We start from the raw sequence: 18,997 nt of genomic DNA, 5'->3' as shown, positions 1-18,997 counted from the left end.
ATGCCGGTTTGCATATCAGAGAATTGCGTGTACAATGAAAAGATGATGTGGTAGTGTCTTGTCTTTCACATTTTAATACTGAAGCTATTAAAAATTATCCAGATCACTCCTGCATGTAGCATCACAGTTGCCATAGCAGTCTCTTCCACTTCTGCCAATTGTGACTTCTGGAAGTTCTGCTGCCCTCTTCCAGGATGAAGCATGTTCACAGTCCAGTTCCCCTTAATATCTTCACTGCAAGCAGCTTGTGAATACTATGCAGACTTAGTACTCACTGTTACACACACCACAAACTGCACTGATCAGTCTATATATGTGTCACTTCTCAGACATCACAATCTACTGTAATAAATACGTCCTATTGTGGATGTGAACCCGAAGTTTCACAGTATGATGGAAAAATAACAACAAAACAAATGCTTATATTAAAAATGTGGCAGGGAGGGGGGGCAGTCAGAACCCTTAAGGCAGTGCTCCCCATTTTCCTAACTGTGGCAAGAAAACTGGCTAAACCTTTCAGTTAAAAGGGAAGCTTGCAATTTGATATGAAATTCAAACACATCTATCTGAAAGTTTAGCATCTTATATTGAAGAGAGTAACGAGACAGTGGCTGGCTGATATAGTTTCACAGATTTGGCTTCACCTATTTGAATGAGAGAGAACTTTTATCAGAATTTTACAAGTTACTGTGAAATTCAAAGTCAGCCTCAGGATTTTTATACCATGCGAGTTTAGTGAATGACAGGAAGATGTATCATGTGAAACATTAAATAAATGGCAGTTGGATTCCGGCCTGGTACAAGTTCAGTCTTGCTGCATGTTTACTCACATGGCTTCTCATCTGCAAAACTAGGTGTTGGTCACTGATAATTACTTTTAGGCTTGGTTTCCTTGGATCTGTAGCCATATCAGAGCTCACAGAGGAACATATGTGTTTTTAATGGAAGGTAACAATTTGAAGCTGTGGGGCAACATTGGTTTTAAAGTCTGATGATTGTTCATTGCCCCACTCAACAAGAGCTAGCTGACCATTTTTGTGAGTAACTAGAAAGTAGCCAGAACTTATTACCTGTGATCTGTTGTTCGCTTGCTGACATCTAAACTACTGTCCTAAAAAATAACAGACTATTGTTTCAAGAAAAATGAAAAGGACATGCACTTAAATCTGCATTCAGGTGACTAAATTCTTCATTTGGATTAACAAGACAACTCCTCCTTGTCCTATTAACTATATACCGAATTGAAATTTCACAGATTCAGGCAAGTCATTTTACATATTTTTAAAGTTGGCACCTTGCTCCTCTTGGAAAAGAAAACTATGAAACTTCCTCAGTACCATACAATGAATTAAAATCTCCACAGGTAAATTCAAAATAAGCTTTCTTGCCATAAAATGACAAAATTCTAGTAAAATTCCAGTTGCTACATGGTATGTTATTCAGGTGGCACACAATAAACATGCAAAGTTCCCACAATGTAAGATGCAGTTACTTGAAATTCACTTTACAGTTCCATACCATTATTACTCTCAAAATTCCAGTTACTAAATCCTTTTGAGATAATAGAGGTTCTTCCCATGATACAACACATTACTCTTACAGTTATCCGAGTGATACAGAATTGTGTACATACTGACAGTCGCGAACACAGACTGTTTCACTGAGACCCCCTAACGGAGACTGATGTGCCTTCCTGCAGCCATCCTATAGATATGCCTGCAGGGTTCGTAAATTTCTTAAAAGTGCTTAAAAGTACTTAATTTTTATACTGTGGTATAAAAATCTTTATAGGTGCTTATTTTATCTTTTTTTAATTATGGTCCTAATAACTCCTTATTTTTGTCTTGGAAATTGTATTCAGACTTAAAAAATTGATTAACTTGTCAAAGTTAAAAACATGAAACAAAGACTGCACGTGTAGGTTATGAGGGTTGCTCAGCTGCATGACATGCAGGGCAAGAGGGGTAAGGCTATCCCTCCCTCAGGCACGTAGAATAGTATAAGGGGGTTTGTTTGTACTGTTGCCTCGGATGATGATTACACAAATATTTTGTCAGGATTTGTAAGCGGTGGGTCCTTGAGGTACGGCAATATGCAAACATGAGAAGTAAGTTTAAATAGGTTTATTAACAAAGGCTGATTGTAAACCACGCTCACTACGCGTACCCATCATCACTGTGTCTGACATCCAAATTACAGTCATATTGAAAGGCTCCACGGTAAGCTAAGAAAAGAGACATATTCGTGCCCGAGGCCGCGCTAGTTAATACTGCAAGCTGTGGACGGCGGGCAGTGGCATACTCTGCACCGCAGTGCGGCCAGACGCACGTCTACTGACCAAGCAAATTGGCAGCATTCCAGACGTGTCGGCTGGCGAGCACATGTTACGTACAGTACGGTTGCATGCAATCCGTAGACCCATACATCACTCTCCCCAGGGAAAAAGAGCAACCATAAATGGCTCAAAACGACCTCCTGGGTGTTATGAATCTATTTTGCCATTTGTGGCATCAGAAGGCATTGCAACCTGTATTTCATTTGCAGACACAGTAACATTCAGTACAGAGAAGCATACCTTCAGGATGACAATTTTATGCATGACAAATGCTGTTGACAAAAGACAAATTAATAAAAGCAATAAAAACACAATACTGACAATCAGGTGTGCATTAACGTTACTGGATGGATCGAAGGACTTAATTCTATTTGCTGCTTGAATGAAGTTTAACTCATTACTGGAAGAAATTACCTTTTCATGGATATCCGTAATTAAATTACTGTCTTCAGAAAAACTCAATAAGGAACGCTTTCCATGTGTTAATATGTATGAATCATTGTAATAAACAGATAACATTCTCGTTAATGGCAAATATCCAGTTGCATGAAATGTAATTGGCAATACACTAGGCATATCAAATAGTTCACATGATAAATCACAATGTGTGGCATTCAAGATTAATCCACTATTATTCAATTTGAGTGTAAAGGGTAGCTCAGGTGTATCATAATTTTTACATGTAAATGTGACATCAAGAGTGGAGTTAAATGAAAAAATTATACCTTCAGAACGTAGTTTAAGAAATGGATGATAAAGATGCGTTAAAATTCTAGGGCAATCATCTCTTGGGGGATGATTCACAAACAATTCTTTCTCACAGCTGTACACTCTACTGTCTAAGAATACTGCCGATTCAGGGCAAATTAACTTATGACTACGTTTACACATATGCTAATCATTTTCATTTAGGGACACTAGATATCTTCTATTCTTGCTGATCAGTAGATAATCATTCAGTATGTACTTTACATGAATACCTGCCTGTCTCCATTTCACAGGGTAACTATAAATCTTATAGAATGAGAATTTCACTCTGCAGCGGAGTGTGCGCTGATATGAAACTTCCTGGCAGATTAAAACTGTGTGCCCGACCGAGATTCGAACTCGGGACCTTTGCCTTTCGCGGGCAAGTGCTCTACCAACTGAGCTACCGAAGCACGACTCACGCCTGGTACTCACAGCTTTACTTCTGCCAGTACCTCGTCTCCTACCTTCCAAACTTTACAGAAGCTCTCCTGCGAACGTTGCAGAACTAGCACTCCTGAAAGAAAGGATATTGCGGAGACATGGCTTAGCCACAGCCTGGGGGATGTTTCCAGAATGAGAATTTCAATCTGCAGCGGAGTGTGCGCTGATATGAAACTTCCTGGCAGATTAAAACTGTGTGCCCGACCGAGATTCGAACTCGGGACCTTTGCCTTTCGCGGGCAAGTGCTCTACCAACTGAGCTACCGAAGCACGACTCACGCCCGGTACTCACAGCTTTACTTCTGCCAGTACCTCGTCTCCTACCTTCCAAACTTTACAGAAGCTCTCCTGCGAACGTTGCAGAACTAGCACTCCTGAAAGAAAGGATATTGCGGAGACATGGCTTAGCCACAGCCTGGGGGATGTTTCCAGAATGAGAATTTCACTCTGCAGCGGAGTGTGCGCTGATATGAAACTTCCTGGCAGATTAAAACTGTGTGCCCGACCGAGATTCGAACTCGGGACCTTTGCCTTTCGCGGGCAAGTGCTCTACCAACTGAGCTACCGAAGCACGACTCACGCCCGGTACTCACAGCTTTACTTCTGCCAGTACCTCGTCTCCTACCTTCCAAACTTTACAGAAGATCTCCTGCGAACGTTGCAGAACTAGCACTCCTGAAAGAAAGGATATTGCGGAGACATGGCTTAGCCACAGCCTGGGGGATGTTTCCAGAATGAGAATTTCACACTGCAGCGGAGTGTGCGCTGATATGAAACTTCCTGGCAGATTAAAACTGTGTGCCCGACCGAGATTCGAACTCGGGACCTTTGCCTTTCGCGGGCAAGTGCTCTACCAACTGAGCTACCGAAGCACGACTCACGCCCGGTACTCACAGCTTTACTTCTGCCAGTACCTCGTCTCCTACCTTCCAAACTTTACAGAAGCTCTCCTGCGAACGTTGCAGAACTAGCACTCCTGAAAGAAAGGATATTGCGGAGACATGGCTTAGCCACAGCCTGGGGGATGTTTCCAGAATGAGAATTTCACTCTGCAGCGGAGTGTGCGCTGATATGAAACTTCCTGGCAGATTAAAACTGTGTGCCCGACCGAGATTCGAACTCGGGACCTTTGCCTTTCGCGGGCAAGTGCTCTACCAACTGAGCTACCGAAGCACGACTCACGCCCGGTACTCACAGCTTTACTTCTGCCAGTACCTCGTCTCCTACCTTCCAAACTTTACAGAAGCTCTCCTGCGAACGTTGCAGAACTAGCACTCCTGAAAGAAAGGATATTGCGGAGGCATGGCTTAGCCACAGCCTGGGGGATGTTTCCAGAATGAGAATTTCACTCTGCAGCGGAGTGTGCGCTGATATGAAACTTCCTGGCAGATTAAAACTGTGTGCCCGACCGAGATTCGAACTCGGGACCTTTGCCTTTCGCGGGCAAGTGCTCTACCAACTGAGCTACCGAAGCACGACTCACGCCCGGTACTCACAGCTTTACTTCTGCCAGTACCTCGTCTCCTACCTTCCAAACTTTACAGAAGCTCTCCTGCGAACGTTGCAGAACTAGCACTCCTGAAAGAAAGGATATTGCGGAGACATGGCTTAGCCACAGCCTGGGGGATGTTTCCAGAATGAGAATTTCACTCTGCAGCGGAGTGTGCGCTGATATGAAACTTCCTGGCAGATTAAAACTGTGTGCCCGACCGAGATTCGAACTCGGGACCTTTGCCTTTCGCGGGCAAGTGCTCTACCAAATGAGCTACCGAAGCACGACTCACGCCCGGTACTCACAGCTTTACTTCTGCCAGTACCTCGTCTCCTACCTTCCAAACTTTACAGAAGCTCTCCTGCGAACGTTGCAGAACTAGCACTCCTGAAAGAAAGGATATTGCGGAGACATGGCTTAGCCACAGCCTGGGGGATGTTTCCAGAATGAGAATTTCAATCTGCAGCGGAGTGTGCGCTGATATGAAACTTCCTGGCAGATTAAAACTGTGTGCCCGACCGAGATTCGAACTCGGGACCTTTGCCTTTCGCGGGCAAGTGCTCTACCAACTGAGCTACCGAAGCACGACTCACGCCCGGTACTCACAGCTTTACTTCTGCCAGTACCTCGTCTCCTACCTTCCAAACTTTACAGAAGCTCTCCTGCGAACGTTGCAGAACTAGCACTCCTGAAAGAAAGGATATTGCGGAGACATGGCTTAGCCACAGCCTGGGGGATGTTTCCAGAATGAGAATTTCACTCTGCAGCGGAGTGTGCGCTGATATGAAACTTCCTGGCAGATTAAAACTGTGTGCTCGACCGAGATTCGAACTCGGGACCTTTGCCTTTCGCGGGCAAGTGCTCTACCAACTGAGCTACCGAAGCACGACTCACGCCCGGTACTCACAGCTTTACTTCTGCCAGTACCTCGTCTCCTACCTTCCAAACTTTACAGAAGCTCTCCTGCGAACGTTGCAGAACTAGCACTCCTGAAAGAAAGGATATTGCGGAGACATGGCTTAGCCACAGCCTGGGGGATGTTTCCAGAATGAGAATTTCAATCTGCAGCGGAGTGTGCGCTGATATGAAACTTCCTGGCAGATTAAAACTGTGTGCCCGACCGAGATTCGAACTCGGGACCTTTGCCTTTCGCGGGCAAGTGCTCTACCAACTGAGCTACCGAAGCACGACTCACGCCCGGTACTCACAGCTTTACTTCTGCCAGTACCTCGTCTCCTACCTTCCAAACTTTACAGAAGCTCTCCTGCGAACGTTGCAGAACTAGCTCTCCTGAAAGAAAGGATATTGCGGAGACATGGCTTAGCCACAGCCTGGGGGATGTTTCCAGAATGAGAATTTCACTCTGCAGCGGAGTGTGCGCTGATATGAAAGTTCCTGGCAGATTAAAACTGTGTGCCCGACCGAGATTCGAACTCGGGACCTTTGCCTTTCGCGGGCAAGTGCTCTACCAACTGAGCTACCGAAGCACGACTCACGCCCGGTACTCACAGCTTTACTTCTGCCAGTACCTCGTCTCCTACCTTCCAAACTTTACAGAAGCTCTCCTGCGAACGTTGCAGAACTAGCACTCCTGAAAGAAAGGATATTGCGGAGACATGGCTTAGCCTCAGCCTGGGGGATGTTTCCAGAATGAGAATTTCAATCTGCAGCGGAGTGTGCGCTGACATGAAACTTCCTGGCAGATTAAAACTGTGTGCCCGACCGAGATTCGAACTCGGGACCTTTGCCTTTCGCGGGCAAGTGCTCTACCAACTGAGCTACCGAAGCACGACTCACGCCCGGTACTCACAGCTTTACTTCTGCCAGTACCTCGTCTCCTACCTTCCAAACTTTACAGAAGCTCTCCTGCGAACGTTGCAGAACTAGCACTCCTGAAAGAAAGGATATTGCGGAGACATGGCTTAGCCACAGCCTGGGGGATGTTTCCAGAATGAGAATTTCACTCTGCAGCGGAGTGTGCGCTGATATGAAACTTCCTGGCAGATTAAAACTGTGTGCCCGACCGAGATTCGAACTCGGGACCTTTGCCTTTCGCGGGCAAGTGCTCTACCAACTGAGCTACCGAAGCACGACTCACGCCCGGTACTCACAGCTTTACTTCTGCCAGTACCTCGTCTCCTACCTTCCAAACTTTACAGAAGCTCTCCTGCGAACGTTGCAGAACTAGCACTCCTGAAAGAAAGGATATTGCGGAGACATGGCTTAGCCACAGCCTGGGGGATGTTTCCAGAATGAGAATTTCAATCTGCAGCGGAGTGTGCGCTAACATGAAACTTCCTGGCAGATTAAAACTGTGTGCCCGACCGAGATTCGAACTCGGGACCTTTGCCTTTCGCGGGCAAGTGCTCTACCAACTGAGCTACCGAAGCACGACTCACGCCCGGTACTCACAGCTTTACTTCTGCCAGTACCTCGTCTCCTACCTTCCAAACTTTACAGAAGCTCTCCTGCGAATGTTGCAGAACTAGCACTCCTGAAAGAAAGGATATTGCGGAGACATGGCTTAGCCACAGCCTGGGGGATGTTTCCAGAATGAGAATTTCAATCTGCAGCGGAGTGTGCGCTGATATGAAACTTCCTGGCAGATTAAAACTGTGTGCCCGACCGAGATTCGAACTCGGGACCTTTGCCTTTCGCGGGCAAGTGCTCTACCAACTGAGCTACCGAAGCACGACTCACGTCCGGTACTCACAGCTTTACTTCTGCCAGTACCTCGTCTCCTACCTTCCAAACTTTACAGAAGCTCTCCTGCGAACGTTGCAGAACTAGCACTCCTGAAAGAAAGGATATTGCGGAGACATGGCTTAGCCTCAGCCTGGGGGATGTTTCCAGAATGAGAATTTCACTCTGCAGCGGAGTGTGCGCTGATATGAAACTTCCTGGCAGATTAAAACTGTGTGCCCGACCGAGATTCGAACTCGGGACCTTTGCCTTTCGCGGGTAAGTGCTCTACCAACTGAGCTACCGAAGCACGACTCACGCCCGGTACTCACAGCTTTACTTCTGCCAGTACCTCGTCTCCTACCTTCCAAACTTTACAGAAGCTCTCCTGCGAACGTTGCAGAACTAGCACTCCTGAAAGAAAGGATATTGCTGAGACATGGCTTAGCCACAGCCTGGGGGATGTTTCCAGAATGAGAATTTCACTCTGCAGCGGAGTGTGCGCTGATATGAAACTTCCTGGCAGATTAAAACTGTGTGCCCGACCGAGATTCGAACTCGGGACCTTTGCCTTTCGCGGGCAAGTGCTCTACCAACTGAGCTACCGAAGCACGACTCACGCCCGGTACTCACAGCTTTACTTCTGCCAGTACCTCGTCTCCTACCTTCCAAACTTTACAGAAGCTCTCCTGCGAACGTTGCAGAACTAGCACTCCTGAAAGAAAGGATATTGCGGAGACATGGCTTAGCCACAGCCTGGGGGATGTTTCCAGAATGAGAATTTCAATCTGCAGCGGAGTGTGCGCTGATATGAAACTTCCTGGCAGATTAAAACTGTGTGCCCGACCGAGATTCGAACTCGGGACCTTTGCCTTTCGCGGGCAAGTGCTCTACCAACTGAGCTACCGAAGCACGACTCACGCCCGGTACTCACAGCTTTACTTCTGCCAGTACCTCGTCTCCTACCTTCCAAACTTTACAGAAGCTCTCCTGCGAACGTTGCAGAACTAGCACTCCTGAAAGAAAGGATATTGCGGAGACATGGCTTAGCCACAGCCTGGGGGATGTTTCCAGAATGAGAATTTCAATCTGCAGCGGAGTGTGCGCTGATATGAAACTTCCTGGCAGATTAAAACTGTGTGCCCGACCGAGATTCGAACTCGGGACCTTTGCCTTTCGCGGGCAAGTGCTCTACCAACTGAGCTACCGAAGCACGACTCACGCCCGGTACTCACAGCTTTACTTCTGCCAGTACCTCGTCTCCTACCTTCCAAACTTTACAGAAGCTCTCCTGCGAACGTTGCAGAACTAGCACTCCTGAAAGAAAGGATATTGCGGAGACATGGCTTAGCCACAGCCTGGGGGATGTTTCCAGAATGAGAATTTCAATCTGCAGCGGAGTGTGCGCTGATATGAAACTTCCTGGCAGATTAAAACTGTGTGCCCGACCGAGATTCGAACTCGGGACCTTTGCCTTTCGTGGGCAAGTGCTCTACCAACTGAGCTACCGAAGCACGACTCACGCCCGGTACTCACAGCTTTACTTCTGCCAGTACCTCGTCTCCTACCTTCCAAACTTTACAGAAGCTCTCCTGCGAACGTTGCAGAACTAGCACTCCTGAAAGAAAGGATATTGCGGAGACATGGCTTAGCCTCAGCCTGGGGGATGTTTCCAGAATGAGAATTTCAATCTGCGGCGGAGTGTGCGCTGACATGAAACTTCCTGGCAGATTAAAACTGTGTGCCCGACCGAGATTCGAACTCGGGACCTTTGCCTTTCGCGGGCAAGTGCTCTACCAACTGAGCTACCGAAGCACGACTCACGCCCGGTACTCACAGCTTTACTTCTGCCAGTACCTCGTCTCCTACCTTCCAAACTTTACAGAAGCTCTCCTGCGAACGTTGCAGAACTAGCACTCCTGAAAGAAAGGATATTGCGGAGACATGGCTTAGCCACAGCCTGGGGGATGTTTCCAGAATGAGAATTTCAATCTGCAGCGGAGTGTGCGCTGATATGAAACTTCCTGGCAGATTAAAACTGTGTGCCCGACCGAGATTCGAACTCGGGACCTTTGCCTTTCGCGGGCAAGTGCTCTACCAACTGAGCTACCGAAGCACGACTCACGCCCGGTACTCACAGCTTTACTTCTGCCAGTACCTCGTCTCCTACCTTCCAAACTTTACAGAAGCTCTCCTGCGAACGTTGCAGAACTAGCACTCCTGAAAGAAAGGATATTGCGGAGACATGGCTTAGCCACAGCCTGGGGGATGTTTCCAGAATGAGAATTTCAATCTGCAGCGGAGTGTGCGCTGATATGAAACTTTCTGGCAGATTAAAACTGTGTGCCCGACCGAGATTCGAACTCGGGACCTTTGCCTTTCGCGGGCAAGTGCTCTACCAACTGAGCTACCGAAGCACGACTCACGCCCGGTACTCACAGCTTTACTTCTGCCAGTACCTCGTCTCCTACCTTCCAAACTTTACAGCAGCTCTCCTGCGAACGTTGCAGAACTAGCACTCCTGAAAGAAAGGATATTGCGGAGACATGGCTTAGCCACAGCCTGGGGGATGTTTCCATAATGAGAATTTCAATCTGCAGCGGAGTGTGCGCTGATATGAAACTTCCTGGCAGATTAAAACAATGTGCCCGACCGAGATTCGAACTCGGGACCTTTGCCTTTCGCGGGCAAGTGCTCTACCAACTGAGCTACCGAAGCACGACTCACGTCCGGTACTCACAGCTTTACTTCTGCCAGTACCTCGTCTCCCACCTTCCAAACTTTACAGAAGCTCTCCTGCGAACGTTGCAGAACTAGCACTCCTGAAAGAAAGGATATTGCGGAGACATGGCTTAGCCACAGCCTGGGGGATGTTTCCAGAATGAGAATTTCAATCTGCAGCGGAGTGTGCGCTGATATGAAACTTCCTGGCAGATTAAAACTGTGTGCCCGACCGAGATTCGAACTCGGGACCTTTGCTTTCGCGGGCAAGTGCTCTACCAACTGAGCTACCGAAGCACGACTCACGCCCGGTACTCACAGCTTTACTTCTGCCAGTACCTCGTCACCTACCTTCCAAACTTTACAGAAGCTCTCCTGCGAACGTTGCAGAACTAGCACTCCTGAAAGAAAGGATATTGCGGAGACATGGCTTAGCCTCAGCCTGGGGGATGTTTCCAGAATGAGAATTTCAATCTGCGGCGGAGTGTGCGCTGACATGAAACTTCCTGGCAGATTAAAACTGTGTGCCCGACCGAGATTCGAACTCGGGACCTTTGCCTTTCGCGGGCAAGTGCTCTACCAACTGAGCTACCGAAGCACGACTCACGCCCGGTACTCACAGCTTTACTTCTGCCAGTACCTCGTCTCCTACCTTCCAAACTTTACAGAAGCTCTCCTGCGAACGTTGCAGAACTAGCACTCCTGAAAGAAAGGATATTGCGGAGACATGGCTTAGCCACAGCCTGGGGGATGTTTCCAGAATGAGAATTTCAATCTGCAGCGGAGTGTGCGCTGATATGAAACTTCCTGGCAGATTAAAACTGTGTGCCCGACCGAGATTCGAACTCGGGACCTTTGCCTTTCGCGGGTAAGTGCTCTACCAACTGAGCTACCGAAGCACGACTCACGCCCGGTACTCACAGCTTTACTTCTGCCAGTACCTCGTCTCCTACCTTCCAAACTTTACAGAAGTTCTCCTGCGAACGTTGCAGAACTAGCACTCCTGAAAGAAAGGATATTGCGGAGACATGACTTAGCCACAGCCTGGGGGATGTTTCCAGAATGAGAATTTCAATCTGCAGCGGAGTGTGCGCTGATATGAAACTTCCTGGCAGATTAAAACTGTGTGCCCGACCGAGATTCGAACTCGGGACCTTTGCCTTTCGCGGGCAAGTGCTCTACCAACTGAGCTACCGAAGCACGACTCACGCCCGGTACTCACAGCTTTACTTCTGCCAGTACCTCGTCTCCTACCTTCCAAACTTTACAGAAGCTCTCCTGCGAACGTTGCAGAACTAGCACTCCTGAAAGAAAGGATATTGCGGAGACATGGCTTAGCCACAGCCTGGGGGATGTTTCCAGAATGAGAATTTCAATCTGCGGCGGAGTGTGCGCTGATATGAAACTTCCTGGCAGATTAAAACTGTGTGCCCGACCGAGATTCGAACTCGGGACCTTTGCCTTTCGCGGGCAAGTGCTCTACCAACTGAGCCACCGAAGCACGACTCACGCCCGGTACTCACAGCTTTACTTCTGCCAGTACCTCGTCTCCTACCTTCCAAACTTTACAGAAGCTCTCCTGCGAACGTTGCAGAACTAGCACTCCTGAAAGAAAGGATATTGCGGAGACATGGCTTAGCCACAGCCTGGGGGATGTTTCCAGAATGAGAATTTCAATCTCCAGCGGAGTGTTCGCTGATATGAAACTTCCTGGCAGATTAAAACTGTGTGCCCGACCGAGATTCGAACTCGGGACCTTTGCCTTTCGCGGGCAAGTGCTCTACCAACTGAGCTACCGAAGCACGACTCACGCCCGGTACTCACAGCTTTACTTCTGCCAGTACCTCGTCTCCTACCTTCCAAACTTTACAGAAGCTCTCCTGCGAACGTTGCAGAACTAGCACTCCTGAAAGAAAGGATATTTCGGAAACATGGCTTAGCCTCAGCCTGGGGGATGTTTCCAGAATGAGAATTTCAATCTGCAGCGGAGTGTGCGCTGACATGAAACTTCCTGGCAGATTAAAACTGTGTGCCCGACCGAGATTCGAACTCGGGACCTTTGCCTTTCGCGGGCAAGTGCTCTACCAACTGAGCTACCGAAGCACGACTCACGCCCGGTACTCACAGCTTTACTTCTGCCAGTACCTCGTCTCCTACCTTCCAAACTTTACAGAAGCTCTCCTGCGAACGTTGCAGAACTAGCACTCCTGAAAGAAAGGATATTGCGGAGACATGGCTTCGCCACAGCCTGGGGGATGTTTCCAGAATGAGAATTTCAATCTGCGGCGGAGTGTGCGCTGATATGAAACTTCCTGGCAGATTAAAACTGTGTGCCCGACCGAGATTCGAACTCGGGACCTTAGCCTTTCGCGGGCAAGTGCTCTACCAACTGAGCTACCGAAGCACGACTCACGTCCGGTACTCACAGCTTTACTTCTGCCAGTACCTCGTCTCCTACCTTCCAAACTTTACAGAAGCTCTCCTGCGAACGTTGCAGAAGTAGCACTCCTGAAAGAAAGGATATTGCGGAGACATGGCTTAGCCTCAGCCTGGGGGATGTTTCCAGAATGAGAATTTCACTCTGCAGCGGAGTGTGCGCTGATATGAAAGTTCCTGGCAGATTAAAACTGTGTGCCCGACCGAGATTCGAACTCGGGACCTTTGCCTTTCGCGGGCAAGTGCTCTACCAACTGAGCTACCGAAGCACGACTCACGCCCGGTACTCACAGCTTTACTTCTGCCAGTACCTCGTCTCCTACCTTCCAAACTTTACAGAAGCTCTCCTGCGAACGTTGCAGAACTAGCACTCCTGAAAGAAAGGATATTGCGGAGACATGGCTTAGCCACAGCCTGGGGGATGTTTCCAGAATGAGAATTTCAATCTGCAGCGGAGTGTGCGCTGATATGAAACTTCCTGGCAGATTAAAACTGTGTGCCCGACCGAGATTCGAACTCGGGACCTTTGCCTTTCGTGGGCAAGTGCTCTACCAACTGAGCTACCGAAGCACGACTCACGCCCGGTACTCACAGCTTTACTTCTGCCAGTACCTCGTCTCCTACCTTCCAAACTTTACAGAAGCTCTCCTGCGAACGTTGCAGAACTAGCACTCCTGAAAGAAAGGATATTGCGGAGACATGGCTTAGCCTCAGCCTGGGGGATGTTTCCAGAATGAGAATTTCAATCTGCGGCGGAGTGTGCGCTGACATGAAACTTCCTGGCAGATTAAAACTGTGTGCCCGACCGAGATTCGAACTCGGGACCTTTGCCTTTCGCGGGCAAGTGCTCTACCAACTGAGCTACCGAAGCACGACTCACGCCCGGTACTCACAGCTTTACTTCTGCCAGTACCTCGTCTCCTACCTTCCAAACTTTACAGAAGCTCTCCTGCGAACGTTGCAGAACTAGCACTCCTGAAAGAAAGGATATTGCGGAGACATGGCTTAGCCACAGCCTGGGGGATGTTTCCAGAATGAGAATTTCAATCTGCAGCGGAGTGTGCGCTGACATGAAACTTCCTGGCAGATTAAAACTGTGTGCCCGACCGAGATTCGAACTCGGGACCTTTGCCTTTCGCGGGCAAGTGCTCTACCAACTGAGCTACCGAAGCACGACTCACGTCCGGTACTCACAGCTTTACTTCTGCCAGTACCTCGTCTCCTACCTTCCAAACTTTACAGAAGCTCTCCTGCGAACGTTGCAGAACTAGCACTCCTGAAAGAAAGGATATTGCGGAGACATGGCTTAGCCACAGCCTGGGGGATGTTTCCAGAATGAGAATTTCAATCTGCAGCGGAGTGTGCGCTGATATGAAACTTTCTGGCAGATTAAAACTGTGTGCCCGACCGAGATTCGAACTCGGGACCTTTGCCTTTCGCGGGCAAGTGCTCTACCAACTGAGCTACCGAAGCACGACTCACGCCCGGTACTCACAGCTTTACTTCTGCCAGTACCTCGTCTCCTACCTTCCAAACTTTACAGCAGCTCTCCTGCGAACGTTGCAGAACTAGCACTCCTGAAAGAAAGGATATTGCGGAGACATGGCTTAGCCACAGCCTGGGGGATGTTTCCATAATGAGAATTTCAATCTGCAGCGGAGTGTGCGCTGATATGAAACTTCCTGGCAGATTAAAACAATGTGCCCGACCGAGATTCGAACTCGGGACCTTTGCCTTTCGCGGGCAAGTGCTCTACCAACTGAGCTACCGAAGCACGACTCACGTCCGGTACTCACAGCTTTACTTCTGCCAGTACCTCGTCTCCCACCTTCCAAACTTTACAGAAGCTCTCCTGCGAACGTTGCAGAACTAGCACTCCTGAAAGAAAGGATATTGCGGAGACATGGCTTAGCCACAGCCTGGGGGATGTTTCCAGAATGAGAATTTCAATCTGCAGCGGAGTGTGCGCTGATATGAAACTTCCTGGCAGATTAAAACTGTGTGCCCGACCGAGATTCGAACTCGGGACCTTTGCTTTCGCGGGCAAGTGCTCTACCAACTGAGCTACCGAAGCACGACTCACGCCCGGTACTCACAGCTTTACTTCTGCCAGTACCTCGTCTCCTACCTTCCAAACTTTACAGAAGCTCTCCTGCGAACGTTGCAGAACTAGCACTCCTGAAAGAAAGGATATTGCGGAGACATGGCTTAGCCTCAGCCTGGGGGATGTTTCCAGAATGAGAATTTCAATCTGCGGCGGAGTGTGCGCTGACATGAAACTTCCTGGCAGATTAAAACTGTGTGCCCGACCGAGATTCGAACTCGGGACCTTTGCCTTTCGCGGGCAAGTGCTCTACCAACTGAGCTACCGAAGCACGACTCACGCCCGGTACTCACAGCTTTACTTCTGCCAGTACCTCGTCTCCTACCTTCCAAACTTTACAGAAGCTCTCCTGCGAACGTTGCAGAACTAGCACTCCTGAAAGAAAGGATATTGCGGAGACATGGCGTAGCCACAGCCTGGGGGATGTTTCCAGAATGAGAATTTCAATCTGCAGCGGAGTGTGCGCTGATATGAAACTTCCTGGCAGATTAAAACTGTGTGCCCGACCGAGATTCGAACTCGGGACCTTTGCCTTTCGCGGGTAAGTGCTCTACCAACTGAGCTACCGAAGCACGACTCACGCCCGGTACTCACAGCTTTACTTCTGCCAGTACCTCGTCTCCTACCTTCCAAACTTTACAGAAGTTCTCCTGCGAACGTTGCAGAACTAGCACTCCTGAAAGAAAGGATATTGTGGAGACATGGCTTAGCCACAGCCTGGGGGATGTTTCCAGAATGAGAATTTCAATCTGCAGCGGAGTGTGCGCTGATATGAAACTTCCTGGCAGATTAAAACTGTGTGCCCGACCGAGATTCGAACTCGGGACCTTTGCCTTTCGCGGGCAAGTGCTCTACCAACTGAGCTACCGAAGCACGACTCACGCCCGGTACTCACAGCTTTACTTCTGCCAGTACCTCGTCTCCTACCTTCCAAACTTTACAGAAGCTCTCCTGCGAACGTTGCAGAACTAGCACTCCTGAAAGAAAGGATATTGCGGAGACATGGCTTAGCCACAGCCTGGGGGATGTTTCCAGAATGAGAATTTCAATCTGCGGCGGAGTGTGCGCTGATATGAAACTTCCTGGCAGATTAAAACTGTGTGCCCGACCGAGATTCGAACTCGGGACCTTTGCCTTTCGCGGGCAAGTGCTCTACCAACTGAGCCACCGAAGCACGACTCACGCCCGGTACTCACAGCTTTACTTCTGCCAGTACCTCGTCTCCTACCTTCCAAACTTTACAGAAGCTCTCCTGCGAACGTTGCAGAACTAGCACTCCTGAAAGAAAGGATATTGCGGAGACATGGCTTAGCCACAGCCTGGGGGATGTTTCCAGAATGAGAATTTCAATCTGCAGCGGAGTGTGCGCTGATATGAAACTTCCTGGCAGATTAAAACTGTGTGCCCGACCGAGATTCGAACTCGGGACCTTTGCCTTTCGCGGGCAAGTGCTCTACCAACTGAGCTACCGAAGCACGACTCACGCCCGGTACTCACAGCTTTACTTCTGCCAGTACCTCGTCTCCTACCTTCCAAACTTTACAGAAGCTCTCCTGCGAACGTTGCAGAACTAGCACTCCTGAAAGAAAGGATATTTCGGAAACATGGCTTAGCCTCAGCCTGGGGGATGTTTCCAGAATGAGAATTTCAATCTGCAGCGGAGTGTGCGCTGACATGAAACTTCCTGGCAGATTAAAACTGTGTGCCCGACCGAGATTCGAACTCGGGACCTTTGCCTTTCGCGGGCAAGTGCTCTACCAACTGAGCTACCGAAGCACGACTCACGCCCGGTACTCACAGCTTTACTTCTGCCAGTACCTCGTCTCCTACCTTCCAAACTTTACAGAAGCTCTCCTGCGAACGTTGCAGAACTAGCACTCCTGAAAGAAAGGATATTGCGGAGACATGGCTTAGCCTCAGCCTGGGGGATGTTTCCAGAATGAGAATTTCACTCTGCAGCGGAGTGTGCGCTGATATGAAACTTCCTGGCAGATTAAAACTGTGTGCCCGACCGAGATTCGAACTCGGGACCTTTGCCTTTCGCGGGCAAGTGCTCTACCAACTGAGCTACCGAAGCACGACTCACGCCCGGTACTCACAGCTTTACTTCTGCCAGTACCTCGTCTCCTACCTTCCAAACTTTACAGAAGCTCTCCTGCGGACGTTACAGAACTAGCACTCCTGAAAGAAAGGATATTGCGGAGACATGGCTTAGCCACAGCCTGGGGAATGTTTCCAGAATGAGAATTTCAATCTGTGGCGGAGTGTGCGCTGATATGAAACTTCCTGGCAGATTAAAACTGTGTGCCCGACCGAGATTCGAACTCGGGACCTTTACCTTTCGCGGGCAAGTGCTCTACCAACTGAGCTACTGAAGCACGACTCACGCCCGGTACTCACAGCTTTACTTCTGCCAGTACCTCGTCTCCTACCTTCCAAACTTTACAGAAGTTCTCCTGCGAACGTTGCAGAACTAGCACTCCTGAAAGAAAGGATATTGCGGAGACATGGTTTAGCCACAGCCTGGGGGATGTTTCCAGAATGTGAATTTCACTCTGCAGCGGAGTGTGCGCTGATATGAAACTTTTTGGCAGATTAAAACTGTGTGCCCGACCGAGATGCGAACTCGGGCCCTTTGCCTATCGCGGGTAAGTGCTCTACCAACTGAGCTACCGAAGCACGACTCACGCCCGGTACTCACAGCTTTACTTCTGCCAGTACCTCGTCTCCTACCTTCCAAACTTTACAGAAGCTCTCCTGCGAACGTTGCAGAACTAGCACTCCTGAAAGAAAGGATATTGCGGAGACATGGCTTAGCCACAGCCTGGGGGATGTTTCCAGAATGAGAATTTCACTCTGCAGCGGAGTGTGCGCTGATATGAAAGTTCCTGGCAGATTAAAACTGTGTGCCCGACCGAGATTCGAACTCGGGACCTTTGCCTTTCGCGGGCAAGTGCTCTACCAACTGAGCTACCGAAGCACGACTCACGCCCAGTACTCTCAGCTTTACTTCTGCCAGTACCTCGTCTCCTACCTTCCAAACTTTACAGAAGCTCTCCTGCGAACGTTGCAGAACTAGCACTCCTGAAAGAAAGGATATTGCGGAGACATGGCTTAGCCACAACCTGGGGGATGTTTCCAGAATGAGAATTTCACTCTGCAGCGGAGTGTGCGCTGATATGAAACTTTTTGGCAGATTAAAACTGTGTGCCCGACTGAGATTCGAACTCGGGACCTTTGCCTTTCGCGGGCAAGTGCTCTACCAACTGAGCTACCGAAGCACGACTCCCGCCCGGTACTCACAGCTTTACTTCTGCCAGTATCTCGTCTCCTACATTCCAAACTTTACAGAAGCTCTCCTGCGAACGTTGCAGAACTAGCACTCCTGAAAGAAAGGATATTGCGGAGACATGGCTTAGCCACAGCCTGGGGGATGTTTCCAGAATGAGAATTTCAATCTGCGGCGGAGTGTGCGCTGATATGAAACTTCCTGGCAGATTAAAACTGTGTGCCCGACCGAGATTCGAACTCGGGACCTTTGCCTTTCGCGGGCAAGTGCTCTACCAACTGAGCTACCGAAGCACGACTCACGCCCAGTACTCTCAGCTTTACTTCTGCCAGTACCTCGTCTCCTACCTTCCAAACTTTACAGAAGCTCTCCTGCGAACGTTGCAGAACTAGCACTCCTGAAAGAAAGGATATTGCGGAGACATGGCTTAGCCACAGCCTGGGGGATGTTTCCAGAATGAGAATTTCAATCTGCGGCGGAGTGTGCGCTGATATGAAACTTTCTGGCAGATTAAAACTGTGTGCCCGACCGAGATTCGAACTCGGGACCTTTACCTTTCGCGGGCAAGTGCTCTACCAACTGAGCTACCGAAGCACGACTCACGTCCGGTACTCACAGCTTTACTTCTGCCAGTACCTCGTCTCCTACCTTCCAAACTTTACAGAAGCTCTCCTGCGAACGTTGCAGAACTAGCACTCCTGAAAGAAAGGATATTGCGGAGACATGGCTTAGCCACAGCCTGGGGGA

The sequence above is a fragment of the Schistocerca nitens genome, chromosome 3, assembly GCF_023898315.1.
Source record: "Schistocerca nitens isolate TAMUIC-IGC-003100 chromosome 3, iqSchNite1.1, whole genome shotgun sequence".
NCBI classification, from domain to species: Eukaryota; Metazoa; Arthropoda; class Insecta; order Orthoptera; family Acrididae; genus Schistocerca; species Schistocerca nitens.
This window is presented reverse-complemented; position numbering follows the sequence as displayed.